This window comes from Bombina bombina, chromosome 4, assembly GCF_027579735.1.
Source record: "Bombina bombina isolate aBomBom1 chromosome 4, aBomBom1.pri, whole genome shotgun sequence".
Lineage (NCBI taxonomy): Eukaryota > Metazoa > Chordata > Amphibia > Anura > Bombinatoridae > Bombina > Bombina bombina.
This window is the reverse complement of record NC_069502.1, coordinates 1,016,170,551-1,016,190,335: the sequence shown is the minus strand read 5'-3', so window position 1 is coordinate 1,016,190,335 and position 19,785 is coordinate 1,016,170,551. Positions and strand designations below refer to the sequence as shown.

General features: G+C 37.0%; 1 protein-coding gene across 3 annotated transcripts in view; it reads right to left on the bottom strand.

The window, feature by feature from the left end:
- The window catches only part of APLF (aprataxin and PNKP like factor), a 1,047,939-nt gene that overhangs the window by 604,461 nt on the left and 423,693 nt on the right, over window positions 1-19,785 (bottom strand). The gene's annotated exons all lie outside the window — the stretch shown is intronic.

Below are 19,785 nucleotides of genomic sequence, written 5' to 3'. Positions count from 1 at the left end.
ATATAGCCATTAAAATATAGTAAAACAGAACGCATCTGGGGGAAAATCAAAAAACAAACCAACAGGTTTCTAGCTGCTAAAATAGTTGAACAAACTTGACTCATTTCTTAAATGTGAATGTTGTTCCTCTACCAGTAAAAGAAGAACATGAGTTAGCTGCATATAGTTTAAAACATAGAAAACTAATGCTTTGATCACAATCTATCAGCTGAGACTTTTTTGGCTATTTTCCGGGTTGAAAAGGCCAATTTTAGATTTAACAGGATCACAATAGCCAATTTTTGGCTCTTACCCTCATCCACAAACATACCTTCATCTGCGAACATATTTTTGGATTCTCTTTTCCTCATCCACAAACATATTTTTGGATCCTCGATAAAAGCCTTTTTATTACTACCAGATTTTTTAGGGGACTTATCTTCATGCATTCTAAAGTCCAAATAGGGTTATATATTGCGCCTACATTTTTGAACTTGTAAACATCATGAATGTGATTTCAATAATGTAGGTGCAGGCACTTTGAAACACATGACCCTCTTCAGATTTAGAGTGCACAAGTCACAAAAGCACAATCTTGTTTGAAAGTTTCCTAGGCAAATACAGTTTTTAAAGGGAGAAGTACTTGAAAATCTAGTATCAGAACGTATTATAAGTCCTATTAATAGAAACCTGTAGTTGCCATCTTGTTTTAAGAACACACTCAAATGGAAGTGGTGCTTTAACAAACAATAGAAATAAATATTGTAAAAAAACAATACTTGTCAAAGTTTGAAAGTGAACATATAGCTACAGAAAAATGGATTACAATAGGTTCCTATGAAAGTCCGGATTGTACGCTCCTATTTTAAAACCCGGTTATGAAGACACAGCTACTGACAAACACATCGGTGTGATTGTGACTTAGGGGTAGATTTATTAAGTAGCGGATGCTGCATTATACGCCCATCGTTTCAGGCTTGCCTGAAACGTAAGTTAAGAAGCAGCGGTCGTAACGTTTTAGGTGGCAGACTAGTGACGTATGGGATAGCAGATACCCAAGATGTGGAACTTCCACGCAAGAGTCACTAGAGAGGGAGGGATCAAATAAAGACAGCCAATTCCACTGAAAAAATAATCCACAACCCAAATCAAAAAGTTTTAATCTTATAATGAAAAAAACTGAAATTATAAGCAGAAGAATCAAACTGAAACAGCTGCCTGAAGTACTTTTCTACCAAAAACTGCTTCAGAAGAAGAGAAAACATCAAAATGATAGAATTTAGTAAAAGTATGCAAAGAAGACCAAGTTGCTGCTTTGCAAATCTGATCAACAGAAGCTTCATTCCTAAAAGCCCAAGAAGTAGAAACTGGCCTAGTAGAATGAGCCGTAATCCTTTGAGGCAGGGATTTACCTGACTGTACATAAGCATGATGAATCAAAGACTTTAACCAAGACGCCTAAGAAATTGCAGAAGCCTTCTGACCTTTCCTAGAACCAGAAAAAATAACAAATAGACTAGAAGTCTTTCTGAAATCTTTAGTAGCTTCAACACAATATTTCAAAGCTCTTACTACATCCAAAGAATGTAAAGATCTTTCCAGAGAATTCTTAGGATTAGGACACAATGAAGGGACAACAATTTCTCTACTAATGTTGTTAGAATTCACAACCTTAGGTAAAAAATTAAATGAAGTCCGCAACACAGCATTATCCTGATGAAAAATCAGAAAAGGAGATTCACAAGAAAGAGCAGATAACTCAGAAACTCTACTAGCAGAAGAGATGGCCAAAAGGAACAAAACTTTCCAAGAAAGTAATTTAATATCCAGGAGAATGCATAGGTTCAAACGGAGGAGCCTGTAAAGCCCTCAGAACCAAATTGAGACTCCAAGGAGGAGAGATTGACTTAATGACAGGCTTGACACGAACCAAAGCCTGTACAAAACAATGAATATCAGGATGATTAGCAATCTTTCTGTGAAAAAGAACAGAAAGAGAAGAGATTTGGCCTTTCAAAGAACTTGCAGACAAACCCTTATCCAAACCATCTTGAAGAAATTGTAAAATTCTAGGAATTCTAAAAGAATGCCAAGAGAATTTATGTGAAGAACACCAAGAAAAGTAAGTCTTCCAGACTCGGTAATAGATCTTTCTAGACACCAATTTACGAGCCTGTAACATAGTACTAATCACTGAGTCAGAGAAACCTCGATGACTAAGTATTAATCGTTCAATCTCCATACCTTCAAATTTAATGATTTGAGATCCTGATGGAAAAATGGGCCTTGAGACAAAAGGTCTGGCCTTAACGGAAGTGTCCAAAGTTGGCAACTTTCCATCCGAACGAGATCCGCATACCAAAACCTGTGTGGCCATGCTGGAGCCACCAGCAGTACAAACGAACGCTCCATTAGGATTTTGGAAATCACTCTTGGAAGAAGAACTAGAGGCGGAAAGATATAAGCAGGTTGATAATTCCAAGGAAGTGACAACGCGTCCACTGCTTCCGCCTGAGGCTCCCTGGATCTGGACAGATACCTGGGAAGTTTCTTGTTTAGATGAGAGGCCATCAGATCTATTTCTGGAAGCCCCCAGATTTGAACAATCTGAAGAAATACCTCTGGGTGAAGAGACCATTCGCCTGGATGTAACATCTAGCGACTGAGATAATCCGCTTACCAATTGTCTATACCTGGGATGTGAACCGCAGAAATTAGACAGGATCTGGATTCCGCCCATACAAGTATCCAAGATACTTCTTTCATAGCCTGAGGACTGTGAGTCCCCCCTTGATGATTGACATATGCCACGGTTGTGACATTGTCTGTCTGAAAACAAATAAACGATTCTCTCCTCAGAAGAGGCCAGAACTAAAGAGCTCTGAAAATCGCACGGAGTTCAAAAATGTTGATTGGTAATCTCGCCTCCTGAGATACCCAAACCCCCTGCACTGTCAGAGGTCCCCATACAGCCCCCCAACCTGAAGGACTCGCATCTGTTGAGATCTCAGTCCAGGTTGGACGAACAAAAGAGGCCCCTTGAACTAAACGATGGTGATCTAACCACCAAGTCAGAGAAGATCGAACATTGGGATTTAAGGATATTAATTGTGATATTTTTGTATAATCCCTGCACCATTGGTTCAGCATACAAAGCTGAAGACATCTCATGTGAAAACGAGCAAAAGGGATTGCGTCCGATGAAGCAGTCATGAGACCTAAAATTTCCATGCACAAAGCTACCGAAGGGAAAGATTGAGACTGAAGGTTTCGACAAGCTGAAACCAATTTCATACGTCTCTTTTCTGTTAGAGACAAAGTCATTGACACTGAATCTATTTGAAAACCCAAAAAGGTTACCCTTGTCTGAGGAATCAAGGAACTCTTTGGTAAATTGATCCTCTAACCATGTCTTTTAAGAAACAACACAAGTTGATTTGTGTGAGATTCTGCAGAATGTAAAGACTGAGCAAGTACCAAGATATCGTCCAAATAAGGAAATACCGCAATACCCTGCTCCCTTATTACAGAAAGAAGGGCACCGAGAACCTTCGAAAAGATCCTTGGAGCTGTTGCTAGGCCAAAATGAAGAGCAACAAACTGGTAATGCTTGTCTAGAAAAGAGAATCTCAGGAACTGATAATGGTCCGGATGAATTGGAATATGAAGATATGCATCCTGTAAGTCTATTGTGGACATATAATGCCCTTGCTGAACAAAAGGCAGGATAGTCCTTATAGTTACCATTTTGAATGTTGGTATCCTTACATAACGATTCAATATTTTTAGATCCAGAACTGGTCTGAAAGAATTCTCTTTCTTTGGAACAATGAACAGATTTGAATAAAACCCCAGGCCCTGTTCCAGAACTGGAACTGGCACAATTACCCCAGCTGACTCCAGATCTGAAACACATTTCAGAAACACCTGAGCCTTTACTGGGTTTACTGGAATGCGTGAAAGAAAGAATCTTCTCACAGGCGGTCTTACCTTGACACCTATTCTGTACCCTTGTGAAACAATGTTCTGAATCCAAAGACTGTGAATCGAATTGATCCAAACATCTTTGAAAAATCGTAACCTGCCCCCTACCAGCAGTGCTGGAATGAGGGCCGCACCTTCATGCGGATTTGGGAGCTGGTTTTGGCTTTCTAAAAAGCTTGGATTTATTCCAGACTGGAGAAGGTTTCCAAACGGAAACTGTTCCTTTAGAGGAAGGGTCAGGCTTTTGTTCCTTATTCTGACGAAGGGAACGAAAACTATTAGCAGCCCTATATTTACCTGTAGATTTTTTATCCTGAGGTAAAAAGGCTCCCTTCCCCCCAGTAAAAGTTGAAATTATTGAATCCAACTGAGAACCAAATAATTTATTACCTTGGAAAGAAAGAGAAAGCAAAGTTGACTTAGAAGTCATATCTGCATTCCAAGACTTAAGCCATAAAGCTCTTCTAGCTAAAATAGCTAAAGACATATACCTGACATCAATTCTGATGATATCGAAAATGCCATCAGAAACAAAGTTATTAGCATGTTGAAGGAGTTTAACAATGCTATAAGCATTATGGTCTGACACTTGCTTGTTGTGCTAAAGCCTCCAACCAGAAAGTTGAAGCTGCAGCAACATCAGCCAAATAAATAGCTGGTCTAAGAAGATTACCTGAACATAAATAAGCCTTCCTTAGAAAGGATTCAAGCTTCCTATCTAAAGGATCCTTAAACGAAGTACTATCTGCCGTAGGAATAGTAGTACGTTTAGCAAGAGTAGAGATAGCCCCATCAACTTTGGGGATTTTCTCCCAAAACTCTAATCTATCAGATGGCAAAGGGTACAATTTCTTAAACCTTGGAGGAGTAAATTAAGTACCCCGACTATTTCATTCCCTAGAAATTATTTCTGAAATAGCATAAGGAACTGGAAAAACCTCTGGAATTACTACATGAGGTTTAAAAACTGAATTTAAACGCTTAGTAGTTTTAATATCAAGAGGACTAGACTCCTCCATATCTAATGCAATCAACATTTCTTTAAGTAAAGAATGAATAAACTCCATCTTAAACAAATATGAAGATTTATCAGTGTCAATATCTGAGGTAGAATCTTCTGAACCAGATAGATCCTCATCAGAAATAGATAAGTCAGAATGATGGCGGTCATTTAAAAATTAATCTGAAATATGAGAAGTTTTAAAAGACCTCTTACGTTTACTAGAAGGAGGAATAACAGACAGAGCCTTCCGAATAGAATTAGAAACAAATTCTTTAACATTAACAGGAACATCCTGAACATTAGATGTTGAAGGAACAACAACAGGTAATGGATTATTACTAATGGAAATATTATCAGCGTTGGATAGCTTATCATGACAACTAACACAAACTACAGACAGAGGAACAGTTACCAAAAGTTTACAACAAATGCACTTAGCTTTGGTAGAACCGACATCATGCAGCGCTTTTCCAGAAGTAGATTCTGATCCAGGGTCAGGTAGTGACATCTTGCAATATGTAAAAGAAAAAAACAACATATAAAGCAAAATTATCAAATTCCTTAAATGGCAGTTTCAGGAATGGGAAAAAATGTAAAATGAAACAAGCCTCTAGAAAACCAGAAGCAACTAAAAAGTGAGACTGAAATAATGTGAAAAAAACTGGCGCCAAGTATGACGCCCACATTTTTGGCGCCAAGAATGACGCCCATATTTTTTTACGCCAAAAAAACCGTCCGCAATACACATACGTAAAAAAATTGACGCAATTACGTGAAAACTTCCGGCGCCAACTATGACGCCGGAAATGACGAAATTTTTGCGCCAAAAAGTCTTGCGCCAAAAATGACGCAATAAATAGAAGCATTTTCTGCACCCGCGAGCCTAACAGCCCGCAATTTTGAAAAAAAGTCAATTAAAAATTGAAAGGTAAGAAAAATAAAATTTATATATTAATTTTCCCAAAAAAATGAAACTGACAGTCTGAATGAAGGAATACTGATTATCCTGAATCATGGCAAATATAAGTTTAAACACATATATTTAAAACTTTACATATAAAGTGCCCAACCATAGCTTTGAGTGTCATAAATAGAAATAAGACTTACTTACCCTAAGACACTCATCTACATATAGTAGATAGCCAAACCAGTACTGAAACAAGAATCAGTAGAGGTAATGCTATATAAGAGTATATCGTCGATCTGAAAAGGGAGGTAGGAGAAGAAATCTCTACGACCGATAACAGAGAACCTATGAAATAGATCCCCTAGAGGAAGACCATGGTATTCAAATAGGCAATACTCTCTTCACATCCCTCTGACATTCACTGCACTCTGAGAGGAAAACCAGGCTTCAGCCTGCTGCGAAGCGCATATCAACGTAGAATCTAGCACAAACTTACTTCACCACCTCCATGGGAGGCAAAATTTGTAAAACTGAATTGTGGGTGTGGTGAGGGGTGTATTTATAGGCATTTTGAGGTTTGGGAAACTTTGCCCCTCCTGGTAGGAATGTATAGCTCATACGTTACTAGCTCATGGACTCTTGCTAATTACATGAAAGAAATTGCTTGTATATAACTGTGTGTTTAAAAGGTTAAACACAATTAAAGCCAGCTCCAGAGTAGCAATATTTTCACTATGTAAAATACAGTAACAATTTGTTGTGAACAATTTAACTTTCTGAATGCACTCAATAAAAAAAGAATACTTACAACAAACTATGTATAATATACTTGTTTGGGGTTATTACACACAATTATGGTACTAATAACATAACCTGCATAAAGTACAAAAAAAAAAAAAGTTGCTTACCCTTGCAGACAGATAATACTTTTGTTATATGTATCTGAAGAATTTGATCAAGTTTTACATTTTTCCACCACTTTATACATGAAAATTTGCAGATATATTTATTTTCTTATTGTAAACAAGCTTAGATCCCAGTGGCTGACAAAGAAACTAAATATAGATCCACATAAAGTATATACTTAAATGTTGGCTGACCTGTGTGGAAAAATATTAGCTCTCTTCACAATTTTTTTTCCTTTTTGACATATTCCTTTTGTCAAAATTATCACATCAAGTTTATTGAGAAGGCATTGTGTGCTGGTAAAGAGCAATCTGGTCTTTCTTCTAGTGCACACTTTAAAAAATATCAACATTATAATTTAAATCAGTTTGTATCATAGCATTTCTTATCTTGTCAATGCAGTGCTACCTGTGAAAATATTGTAGTTCTTGTTGACTAAAAACTAGTTGAAATTAAAATCTTCTCTTATTTTATAATTTATTTGCTTCATTTTACTCTTACAATTCCTCATGTATAGCTTCCATAAATTCTTGATGCATGGTTTCCATAAACCTGGCAAATGGTGACCAAATCATGATTTGGTGTCACACGCTTGTTCTTTTGATGAAACACACATTTGACACACTATAGCACTGTCACAAATACAGTGTAATGCTAACCCACGTACACATTACACTACTGTTACCTTTGGGGAGATTCAGTTATGTTTTGTTACATTTCTCACTCACTCCTTTCTCTCCCGGTAATCCCTTCTGCTAGCTTAGAGGTATTGTTTGGCTGCTTAGTTAGGTCACCATAGTTCATTATTTTTGGCTTCCTGTGCCTTAAGTTGAGGTCCCGCAAGACAAAGCCCAAGGCCCAAATCACAGATAGCTCCTTGCATTCCAGCTGCTCTGGGTTCTATAGTCAAAACACATCTGTAATGGCCAAATGTTTTATGATTTATTTTAATTTTTTTTAGTTTCCTTTGTATTATGAGAATATTTAACTTACAACAAGATTATGTATAGAGTTCAATTTCACATATATATATACATAGTCCAAAACATTATTATCATATTTACAGCAAGGTTGTATGTAGTATTCAGTTTCACATACATTTATATAGTCCCATACCTTGTTATTATGTCAGTAATCAAAAATGGAAAACAATAGAATAGCTTCAACCTTCAATCATATGACTAAAATAATAAACATCACTCTTACATAAAATCTAACAAGTTGTTATACTATTTTACTAAACCCAAATTAGCTGCATATTCATAAACAGACAAATTACTAGTCTATTCTTTTAACAGCAATATGTCTTAACATATTTCTCATATAATTTAACCTCATCGGTATCTTATCCCCCCCAATAACCACAACAACACACACAATATATATATATATATATATATATATATATATATACATACATACAGGGAGTGCAGAATTATTAGGCAAGTTGTATTTTTGAGGATTAATTTTATTATTGAACAACAACCATGTTCTCAATGAACCCAAAAAACTCATTAATATCAAAGCTGAATAGTTTTGGAAGTAGTTTTTAGTTTGTTTTTAGTTATAGCTATTTTAGGGGGATATCTGTGTGTGCAGGTGACTATAACTGTGCATATTTATTAGGCAACTTAACAAAAAACAAATATATACCCATTTCAATTATTTATTTTTACCAGTGAAACCAATATAACATTTCAACATTCACAAATATACATTTCTGACATTCAAAAACAAAACAAAAACAAATCAGTGACCAATATAGCCACCTTTCTTTGCAAGGACACTCAAAAGCCTGCCATCCATGGATTCTGTCAGTGTTTTGATCTGTTCACCATCAACATTGCGTGCAGCAGCAACCACAGCCTCCCAGACACTGTTCAGAGAGGTATACTGTTTTCCCTCCTTGTAAATCTCACATTTGATGATGGACCACAGGTTCTCAATGGGGTTCAGATCAGGTGAACAAGGAGGCCATGTCATTAGATTTTCTTCTTTTATACCCTTTCTCGCCAGCCACGCTGTGGAGTACTTGGACGCGTGTGATGGAGCATTGTCCTGCATGAAAATCATGTTTTCTTGAAGGATGCAGACTTCTTCCTGTACCACTGCTTGAAGAAGGTGTCTTCCAGAAACTGGCAGTAGGACTGGGAGTTGAGCTTGACTCCATCCTCAACCCGAAAAGGCCCCACAAGCTCATCTTTGATGATACCAGCCCAAACCAGTACTCCACCTCCACCTTGCTGGCGTCTGAGTCGGACTGGAGCTCTCTGCCCTTTACCAATCCAGCCACGGGCCCATCCATCTGGCCCATCAAGACTCACTCTCATTTCATCAGTCCATAAAACCTTAGAAAAATCAGTCTTGAGATATTTCTTGGCCCAGTCTTGACATTTCAGCTTGTGTGTCTTGTTCAGTGGTGGTCGTCTTTCAGCCTTTCTTACCTTTACCATGTCTCTGAGTATTGCACAACTTGTGCTTTTGGGCACTCCAGTGATGTTGCAGCTCTGAAATATGGCCAAACTGGTGGCAAGTGGCATCTTGGCAGCTGCACGCTTGACTTTTCTCAGTTCATGGGCAGTTATTTTGCGCCTTGGTTTTTCCACACGCTTCTTGCGACCCTGTTGACTATTTTGAATGAAACGCTTGATTGTTCGATGATCACGCTTCAGAAGCTTTGCAATATTAAGAGTGCTGCATCCCTCTGCAAGATATCTCACTATTTTTGACTTTTCTGAGCCTGTCAAGTCCTTCTTTTGACCCATTTTGCCAAAGGAAAGGAAGTTGCCTAATAATTATGCACACCTGATATAGGGTGTTGATGTCATTAGACCACACCGCTTCTCATTACAGAGATGCACATCACCTAATATGCTTAATTGGTAGTAGGCTTTCGAGCCTATACAGCTTGGAGTAAGATAACATGCATAAAGAGGATGATGTGGTCAAAATACTCATTTGCCTAATAATTCTGAACTCCCTGTATATATATATATATATATATATATATATATATATATATGTATGTATATGTATATATATATATATATATATATATATAAATATATATATTTATATATATATATATATATATATATATATATATATATATATATTTAACACTATCCTTCCTCACCAGATGACATTGAATGAGCTGCTACTGTGTTTCTAAAGGGATATAAAATCTGTTCGCAAGAGATCGTATAAGCAAACCCCATTTGTCAAAAAAATCCTTCACTGCTTTCTCATTATACGCTTGTGTGTCATATTGTTCAATTATTACCTGCTTCATTATGAAATTATTAAATTCTCCAGTTAGTTTTCTGTCTATTCTTCAATTTTTTTTAATATTACACTGCTAGTGGTTAATGCTACCATATTAATTAACTTCCAGTCCTTTCCCATTTCCCTATTTCTAGTCAGAAAAAGCACTTGCTCTAACTCAAAGTGACCAGGTCTTTTTAATATTTTGTATAACCAATATACAATTTTTAACCAAAATTGTCTAATTATGGGACAATCCCACAAAAAATCAGACAAATATTTGCTGCATTTGAGACACTTACTAAACTGTCTATTACCCCATTCCGCTCCTTTCTTAGGAGTATAATAAACTTTATATAAGAGTTTCATATGGGCCTCCCTCCATGTTTCAGAGAGTGTTATTTTGGCAACCCGTTTAAATGAGTAAAATTATGTCTCAGTTTCTAAACTGCTAATATGGGGGCTCTATTTGCTAATTAGACTTTCCAGATTTTTTTTGACCTTCTTGAAATAAAATTATTCTATACCATGGAGATATTGAGTATATTCCCTGTCTAGCCATTTTTACCCAATGTTCCATCTTCTCCCAGCCCCAATCCTATTCATGTTCCTTAATAAGTTCATTCACATAGTGTCTCACTTGCAAAAAAGCGAAGAAATCCTTATTCTGTAATGTGAAATCTTGTTTCAATGTTTCAAATTACTTAACCGCTTTTCCTTCTATATCCAGAATGTGATACATATTCTTTAGGCCTTTTCCACCCCAATTCTGAAAAATTGCTGAATTTATACCCTCAGGGAAGGCCAAATTACTTAGTATTGTCAGATATTTGGACATTCCACTTTCACCCCTATAGTTGCACAAAGTTTCTGCCAAGTCCAGATAGGATTAGACATTGTTTTTATACTTTTAATCTTTGCTGGTATCCTCTGCCATGGCCTATGTAAGATATTCTGTATATTGTAAGAAGAGAGAAAACATATTTCTATTTCTGGGGTTGTATAGTATGTGGCTTCCGAGATCCATTTACCACCACTATACTTAAAATTAGCAAATTATAATATTCAAGATTTGGAAGAGCTAACCCACCAAATTCTCTTTGTAAGTATAATTTATTCAGGGATATTCTGGGCTTTTTATTATTCCATATAAATTGCCTAATGACCGATTGGGGAGCTCTTTAATAATGGAATATGGATATTTTGCATAAGATACAATATTTTAAATAAAAGTATTATCTTGAATAAATTAACTCTACCAATAATTGATAAAGGTAGTTTAGTTCAAAATTTAAGGTCCTCTTGTATTTACTTAAATAAGGGTAGATAGTTTAAGCTGTAACATCTGTCTTCTTGGGTTGAGATAAAGATTCCCAGGTATTTTATACCCTCTTGTGCTACCTTAAAATGATTTTCTACCCTTTAATTTTTACATTCTCCCAGCAGCATCATCTCCGATTTGGCCACATTAATCTTGTATCCCGAGAAGGAGCTAAAAGAAGATATTATATTCATTATTAATGGAATATTCTTCTCTAGATTACCAACAAATAGTAATAAATCATCTGCGTAGAGAGATACTTTACATTCATAGTCGACCACTCTAATTCCCTGTATGTTTTCCCATAGAATGGCTAGTGATTCTATTACAATATTAAATAGCAGGGGGGAAAGTGGACACCCAGTGGACACCCCTGGCGGGTGCCTCTTTCTAAAATAAATCTTTTTTTGAAATTTGGCCATTTATTAGTAACACAGTGCTAGGGCGCTTATAGATATTCTCGACTAAATTAATTATTTTTTTATGAAAACCAAATTGTAATAATGAGGTGAATAGATGATCCTACTCAACCGCATCAAACGCTTTCTGCGCATCTAAGGAAATTATTGCTGTTCCCTGTCTTTCCATAGATGTATGAGTTTTTTCTTGGTTGTTAAGATAGTCTAATACTAAGAAATCCTTCCTAATATTAGGAGCCAAATTTCTCCCAATTAAGAACCCCGTTTGATCTTTATGAATTATTTATTTTAAAACTACCTGAAATCTATCTGCAATAATACCTGTCAGTATCTTATAGTCTGAATTCAGCAGGGGGATAGGCCTTTCCATCATAGTTGGATTTTTGTTTGGTTTAAGTATTAGCATTGTCCAAGATGAAATAAAGTAAGGTGACATTTTTCCCTTCCATAAAATATTAATTAAACAGGGAGTTCAAGCTAGGTAGTATACAGTGAGCCAAAAGCTTATAGTATTCATTTGGTAATAAGTCCGGCCCTGGAGATGTATTATTTTTTAATCTTTTGATCGCCTTACTAATCTCTTCTTCAGATATTGGTTCAATAATCTTATTCATCTCATCTTCATCTATTTTAGGGTTTTGAGCTTGGACCAAAATATTTCTTATTATCTAAGTTTAATTATGCTGCACTATATACCTTCTGATAGTACTCCTCAAATAATTTTAATATGTCTTCAGTCGTATTTGATATTGCCCCATCTTTATTTACGTTGCCAATAGAATTGTGGCATCTCACTTTATTCACTAACTATGCTAGTAATTTCTCTGATTTTTTTCCAAATCTGTAAAATCTTGAGCTAACTCTGATTTCTTGCTGAGTGGTACTATTAAGTATCCATATATCTCTGGCTTCCTTAGCTCCTTCATACCGTTGCCAATTCTTCCTATTTGGTTCATTTAAATATATATTATATGCAGTAATCAATCTGTTCACAATTTCCCTCTCCCTGTTTCTTTTTTTTTCCTACTCATGAATGCAATAACTTCCCCCCCAATTACTGCTTTAGATGCTACCCAAAAAATCTCCAGTTTATCTAAGTATTCTTGGTTATTTACATAATATTCCTGCCATTTTGCTATTATTATATTTTTAAATTCTATATCATTAATCAAGTAGCCAGGGGACCGGAGCCTTTTTATAGGGGAGTTACCTTTATTCATATATACGTTTAAAATGATCGGGGCATGATCTGATATTGTTATCTCTTTTAATACAACTTCAGCATCTATTCCAAATAATTTCTCTGAGAGTAAAAACATGTCTATCCTCGAGAAGGTTTTATGAGCCTTAGAGGCACATGTATCCCTGCTCACCAGGTTGCTCTCTCCAAACATCTTTTGGATTTAAATTATATATAAATTTCTTAAGAAGTCTAGCCTCTAATTTATCTCTTCTGCTTTTCTTAGCTACTCTACCTTGTCTGAATCCGTCTAATGGAATTTGAAAGACTATATTAAAATCCCCCCAAACTATGAGAGTCCCTTCTGCTTTTTCCAGAAGATGGGATTGAAGGTTTAGCCAGAATTTTGGCAAATGTTCATTGGGACCATAGACATTTCATATTGTAAATCTTGTTCTATTAATTTCTATTTTTAATATCATAAACCTCTCTTCTGGATCTAGATAGCAAGATCTTATTGTATATTAAAACGTCTTATTTAATAAAATTGCCACCCCTGTTTTCCTATTTTTACATGGGGTTACAAAAATTTCCCCAACCCAACTAATTTGTATTTTATTTAATTCCTCTTCCTTTAAATTGGTCTCCTGGAAGAAGGCAATATCAGTCCCTGGGTTCTTAAATTGTCTCAATATAGCTTTCCTTTTTATTGGGGAGATGAGACCCCCCACAATCCAGGAGGTACATTGGAATCGATAAGGCATCTCTCGTCTAAAAGTCTGGTGAGAAAGGTACAAACAAAAAATAGAACTCCCTCCCCCCCCCCCCAGTTAGAACACCACGTTCTCTATACATCATACTGTTCTGCAGATAACCCACAAATTTTATATATTTGTGCTTGTTATTATTTCACCTCTTCCCTAATAAACGCCTCTGCCTCTTTAAGATCTTCTAGAATCCTAATCTCCTCAGTACCCTGGATACGAATTCTAGCTGGATAAATTAGCGTAGCATTACGTTACATTTATTAGTTGGGTACATAATGGTGACATATTTTTCCTTTTATTCAATACGTTTACTGAAAAATCTTGAAATATGAGGATTTTTTCCCCCTCATAGTTATTTCTCTCTTTTTCCTATAATACTGCAACAGCTTTACTTTATCTTGGAAGTTATGGAATTTAGCAATTACAGGCCTGGGTTTATCGCTATTTCTTCCTTCTCTAAGATGACTTATTCTGTGTGCTCTTTCAACTATAAGTTTCTGCATGCACAATTCTCTAAATCGTCTACTTTCTGTTGTAAATTATCGTAGCTTTTTCTCATGTCAGTGATTTTTAACTCATGGCTATTAACAGAATCTTCCACTTCAGATATACGCTGTTCTGCTTCTGTCAGCCTTTTTGCAAACTGTCTAACTTCGCTGGTCAAACCTGATATCTCTGACATTATCTGGTAGAACTGAGGCAAAAAGATATCCAAAATCATTTTAATCAAAGCCAGTGTATCAATCTGATTAATACTCTCATTAATGGATTCTGAGACAGTTTCGTTACTTCCTTTAGCTTTTTTTCCCTCTATTCCTAGCAGCCAAGGATGGAGATTTATTCTTGTTATGTGATAAAAATGTATCCATATATGTGTTCCAAAAAAAATACAAAAACTCTTTATGTGTATACTTGGAAGTGAAAAAATGGTTCATGCAGTGGTGCAAATTATAACTTAAAACAGTGTAAAATTAGGGATAATGTAGAAGCAGTATGACCAGCCACTCCCTAGGATTTAGAGAAATCTATACCCAAGACTCTTTGGAGTCAAAGAAATTCAGCAAATTAACTAGTTGAATCGTAGATCAACCTTCACCTAAACTCTTGTATAAAATTACCAAATTTGACTTATTTCCATCTCTTTATAAAACTAAATGTCATTGAGGCCCCGTATACCAGGTATAATACATATACTTATAGGAGGAGCACAATATAAAGTAGAGAAAACATAAATACTGTCACTTATTTTTAGCTGCTTTACCTTTGCTAAAAAAAGACATAACAAAAGGTAACAGCTTAAGTACTGTTAGATTAGCAAACACATTAGCTAGGCCAGTTCACGTTAATATATACATAACATTTTTTGACATTTTAACACTTTGTAGGAGGGAAAAAAGAACATAGCGAAAGAGAAAAGAATCAGTAATAAAACTGACCCTATGTTTAAACCCTTATCAGCATTTTTTTTGCTCATTCTATGATCTAAAAGTGTAACATCGAAATCTGTACACAAGTTACATTTCCTCATATCTGGGAGTGGATTAAACGTTCCATATAGAGATCTTGTAATATGCCGAATTTTCGTACATACAGACCAACCATTTAAGAATTGCTGAATTCAATGGTCCGCTTGATTACTTAATCCTCATAAGTTTGTGATAGCTATATGATGTCAAATGTTAACAATAAACTGTGGCCTCACTCCAGCTTAAACATTCAGTCCCCAGCAATTAAAATAAGCAAAAGTTACCTGAGAGATGTATATCAACACCTTACCGCTGTTTACCTTATGTGAGCCGTGGGGTTTACCCGTCTCCCTGCTTCAGAAGCTAAGTTGATCTTGCAGCATGGGCCAGTTAATTACTGGAAGCTAATAAGACCAGGAGCTGGTTTATCCAAATATTGCTTCCATGGTGCTCCAGCGGTTTATCAAGCCTCCGCTCATCATCTTCTTCTCCCCAGTGCCTAGGAGACTGGGAGTTACAGATCTCTGGCAGAGAATGCTAGATCTTCTCAGTTTCTCTGTGTCTTGGAGATCGACACTCCTCTTTCCTCCCAGTGATGCAAGTAGCTCACCAAACCGGGTAGTATTCCAAGCGGAGTATGCGCAGAAGGGCCACAGGATTTGCTTGTCCCCTCTACAGGGTCAACTCTGACGTCCAGATAAGGAAAACGCCTGGGCTTCTAATCCTTTGTTCAAGCTCAGATCTACCTGTCACCCTGCTTGTGTATATTCAGTATGAGTGCTGCGTGCAGAAGGTTTTTGGGGTAGCGCCTGAGGTGGGTCGTCCAAACTTTTTACAACCTCCTGAGCTGTGGTGGTCTTTTGTGCCTTCCGACACGCAGAACCCAGGAGCCTGGATCCAGACCTGGTACCTCTGTGTTGGTCCAAGGGTCACTGCGTTAGGGGGGATGAAATTGGCGTCTCAAACCACGAGAGCTCCAAATCAGCAACAGCCTACATGCTCCGCCCCCAGCTGGAATTTGACTCAAGGGTCTCTCCATGTTTTATGTTTTTAATTGTCACCGAGAGACTGTCCTCCTCTGCCAAATTTTTCAGTGGTTTGCACCAAGGTTCAAATCATAACTAGCACCCCTATCCAAAGGTTGGCAATTACTGGAGGGATGCACTTGCCACTTCTTCTTAGCTAACTGCTTTGCAACTTGGATTACGCTACCGTAGATACTCGAGTATAACGCTACCCGAGTATAACGCAAAATATAGATATGTATTATGGAAATGGGAGAAAATATGTGAATATAACGCGAGGAGCAATATAAAATAATACAAAGCTATAGTAATTGAGTACTGAGTAATAACAAACACTTCCATACCAGTGTATAAGTGTATACATGACCTCAGCTATATGAGTCAAACTAAGCCTGAATTAGAATAAAACAATTAAATATAATATTTGGGACCTCTTCAGCATCTAAAGTTAGAGTACTCATCCCCTTTCACCAATTTGGTGATATGGGAAGCTAGTACAGCAACTGTAAGGCTGAGAGACAGAAGAGCTGCAGCAGCTTCTAAGCACTTGTGGTGAGCTGCCAAAACTTCTGAGCACATAGGCGTGAAAAGCACGCCTCCGCTCTCTTAAAAGCACATCACCACCATGTTGAATCTGCAAGAGTGCATCCCCAGCCTGACACACTGCGTGCTGAGAAGCAGCAGAAAGTATGAGTACTGACAGACCGGAAGTGCGCCCCACAGAAAAAGTTTGACAAATAAACTAATTTAAAGGGCTTTTCACACAAAAAAAAAAAAAACAGTGCTGCTGAAGCTGCCAATATGTACAGTAAACAAGCATCCCACATAATATAACTGAAAGTGCTATTAATAGAAAAAAAAAATGGTTAGTCGAACACACACAGGGCTGCTCAAGAACTTCATTTCATGTTGCTATAAATAAAGATAGTTTGCGCTGCAAGAGAGCATTGCGGGTGTGGGACATGTTTAGTGCACATCAGATATGTGCGACCCCTTAAATTTGTATCTTATTTTTTGTCACAAAAATCTTGCGTTATACTCTAGTATCTACGGTAGTTCAGCCAGATCTGTCCTTTTTGTGTAAGTTTGGTCGTGCCTTGTCTGAGTGAATTGTATTTGTTATTTTTAAGCAGCACAGATTTTCAAGTTGGAGACTTTGTTAACGTTTGCCTCAATGGTCATTCCTTCTCCTAACTATCTTCCAATACTTTTTAAATGTTCACTTGGTTTACAAACTCATATTTTATCAGATCCTGTTTGTCAACTATTCCTCTCTCTTCGTTTCCTATTAGGAACACACTCAAAGGCATCCACAAATCTGAGCCCTTTCATTTCTCTACATGTCAATCTATTAATATGTCCACAATTTAGGAAGTTCACTGTCCTCCTTATAACATGTCCTTTTGGCCCTAATACAAACACAGCTGTTTAGCTCATATTGTCACACATTAGTTGACCCCTTACCACTGCCTATTTTTTTTTATTATTATTATTATTTTTACACCAGGCTCTTGTTTGTTCTGTTAGGTCTTCACCCAAATAATTTCTCTGGCCATGTTATAGCATTGGGCCAGCTTTTGCAGACTGAAAGCAGGATGTTCTTGTTCATGACAATTAGAAATTTGGCAGATGTAAGCCTGCTGTTTATGCTGCTTATACCATAGCAAGAAAGGGAACTCTGTAATGTTTTAAGAATTTTGCTCCGTAATGTGCTATAAGTGTCTTTGCTCATTTTGCCCTCTTTCAGGTTTGCTGTACCCTCAGACCTAGCACGCCTCCACAAATTAGCCATTCCTGTGGTATTCCTGCTTGGCCTTTACCCCCAACCACAAATGCAAAGGCCATTAGGATTGTAGTTGTGGGATGGGCATTTTAGTCTTTATAAGATACTTACTTGCCTTAGGTTTCAGAGCTATGGTGATCTTTTCTCAACCTTTATTGTAGAGCTGGTCCTGGCATACTGTACCTCACCCCCTTTGTCAATCTTGTGGCATTCCCACTTGGCCAGTTCCCCAATCACAAATATAATGGCAATTATGCCTGTAGTTGTGGGAGTGGCATTCCAGCTTTTATAAGCTACATAGCACTGCAGAAATGGTTGGCACTCTGCAAATAACTGATGATAATAATAATATTAGTATTATTATAACTGCCTTAGGTCCCAGCACTAGATTGATCTGTTTCCAACCTTCACTCTCTGTTTGGTGATTCTTATATCGCCAGTTAAGACCTCTTTCACACGTACTGTAGCGTTGGTCCTTGCACAAATCAACCAATTTCTTATTCCTGTGGTATTCCCACTAGCCCTTTTACCTTACCAGTCTTATAATAGGAGGTCTAATAAGTAAATGTTAATATCTGAAAAACAATTGAATAATACAAATTAATAGCAAAGAAATCAATTTAATTTCGATAAAAAGGTAAACAAAATACAGATAGGATTAGGTCAGTTCTTAAATGGTCTGCCTTGTGGTGTTCATTAAAAGTTATCTCACTCCATAATAAGATATTAAATTAACATGAAACTCAAAATTGAAACGAGGCTCTCTCCCAGGACGTCAGCTGATCCGGGGCTGCCAGGGAAGTGCTTGGGGCTGCAGGAAGAGAGCTGGAGCTCCGGCAGTGGCCTGTATTAAAATGAGGAGGAGGAGGAGGAAGAAGAAGCAGCAAGAGCAGCAGCAGCAGCAGCAGACAGAGCAGCATCCTTAATAGCAAGAGCATAATAAGCAAGAGTGCAGGGAACGGCGGTAGCAGCAGCAGGAGGAGTGATAAGTCAATACAACTAATAATTTAATGGGGACACAAACGCAGAGAGAGAGAGAGAGAGAGAGAGAGAGAGAGAGAGAGAAGCAAAGCGGCTCTGGACAAACAAAAATACACACTCTCACCGGCCTGGGAAACCACATATAAACCAAAACAACAAGTATTTATTATATTTGTGCCTATTGTTTACTAATGCATGACAGCAAGAGAATAAACCTAGGACTGTAAAATATTTTTTATTTTTATTTTGCAAAACTACTGATCAGTTTTGATATCAAAAGAATTACCTTTTATTTCCTCTTCGTACTTGAAACAATGAGCAAGCCTATGGTACTTTTCTGTCTTTTTAATTGATTCCCCCCCCCCCCCCCCTTTGGCTTGCACCCCTCTTAACTTGCATGATACCTACATGGAAAGCAAGCAGCTAATCCTTGCTATTTTTCAGCCTCCAAATATTGCAAAGTAGATGGATGACAGGTGTGCATTGCTTTCCTTTATGTTTGTTTGTTTTTTTTAAAAACATATTCTTCAGTAAAGTTTAAAGCCTATTATGTCAGGGCTGGAAGCTCTCACTGCTGCTGATTGACAGCTACACTTTTTGGGGCATTATTACTTTTTTTGCCCTCTGTTCTTTTAATCTCTGCGAAGATAACTCCTGGTGTTCTCTGTTGTCACTATGTTGTGTTTATACTTCATTTTATCAAGAAAATCCAGCTTCTCGGACCCAACTCCTGTCAGAACTATACAAGCTGCTGCAGATTACTGCTTCCACTATTAATATTTTTTTTTATGTCAGGTTAT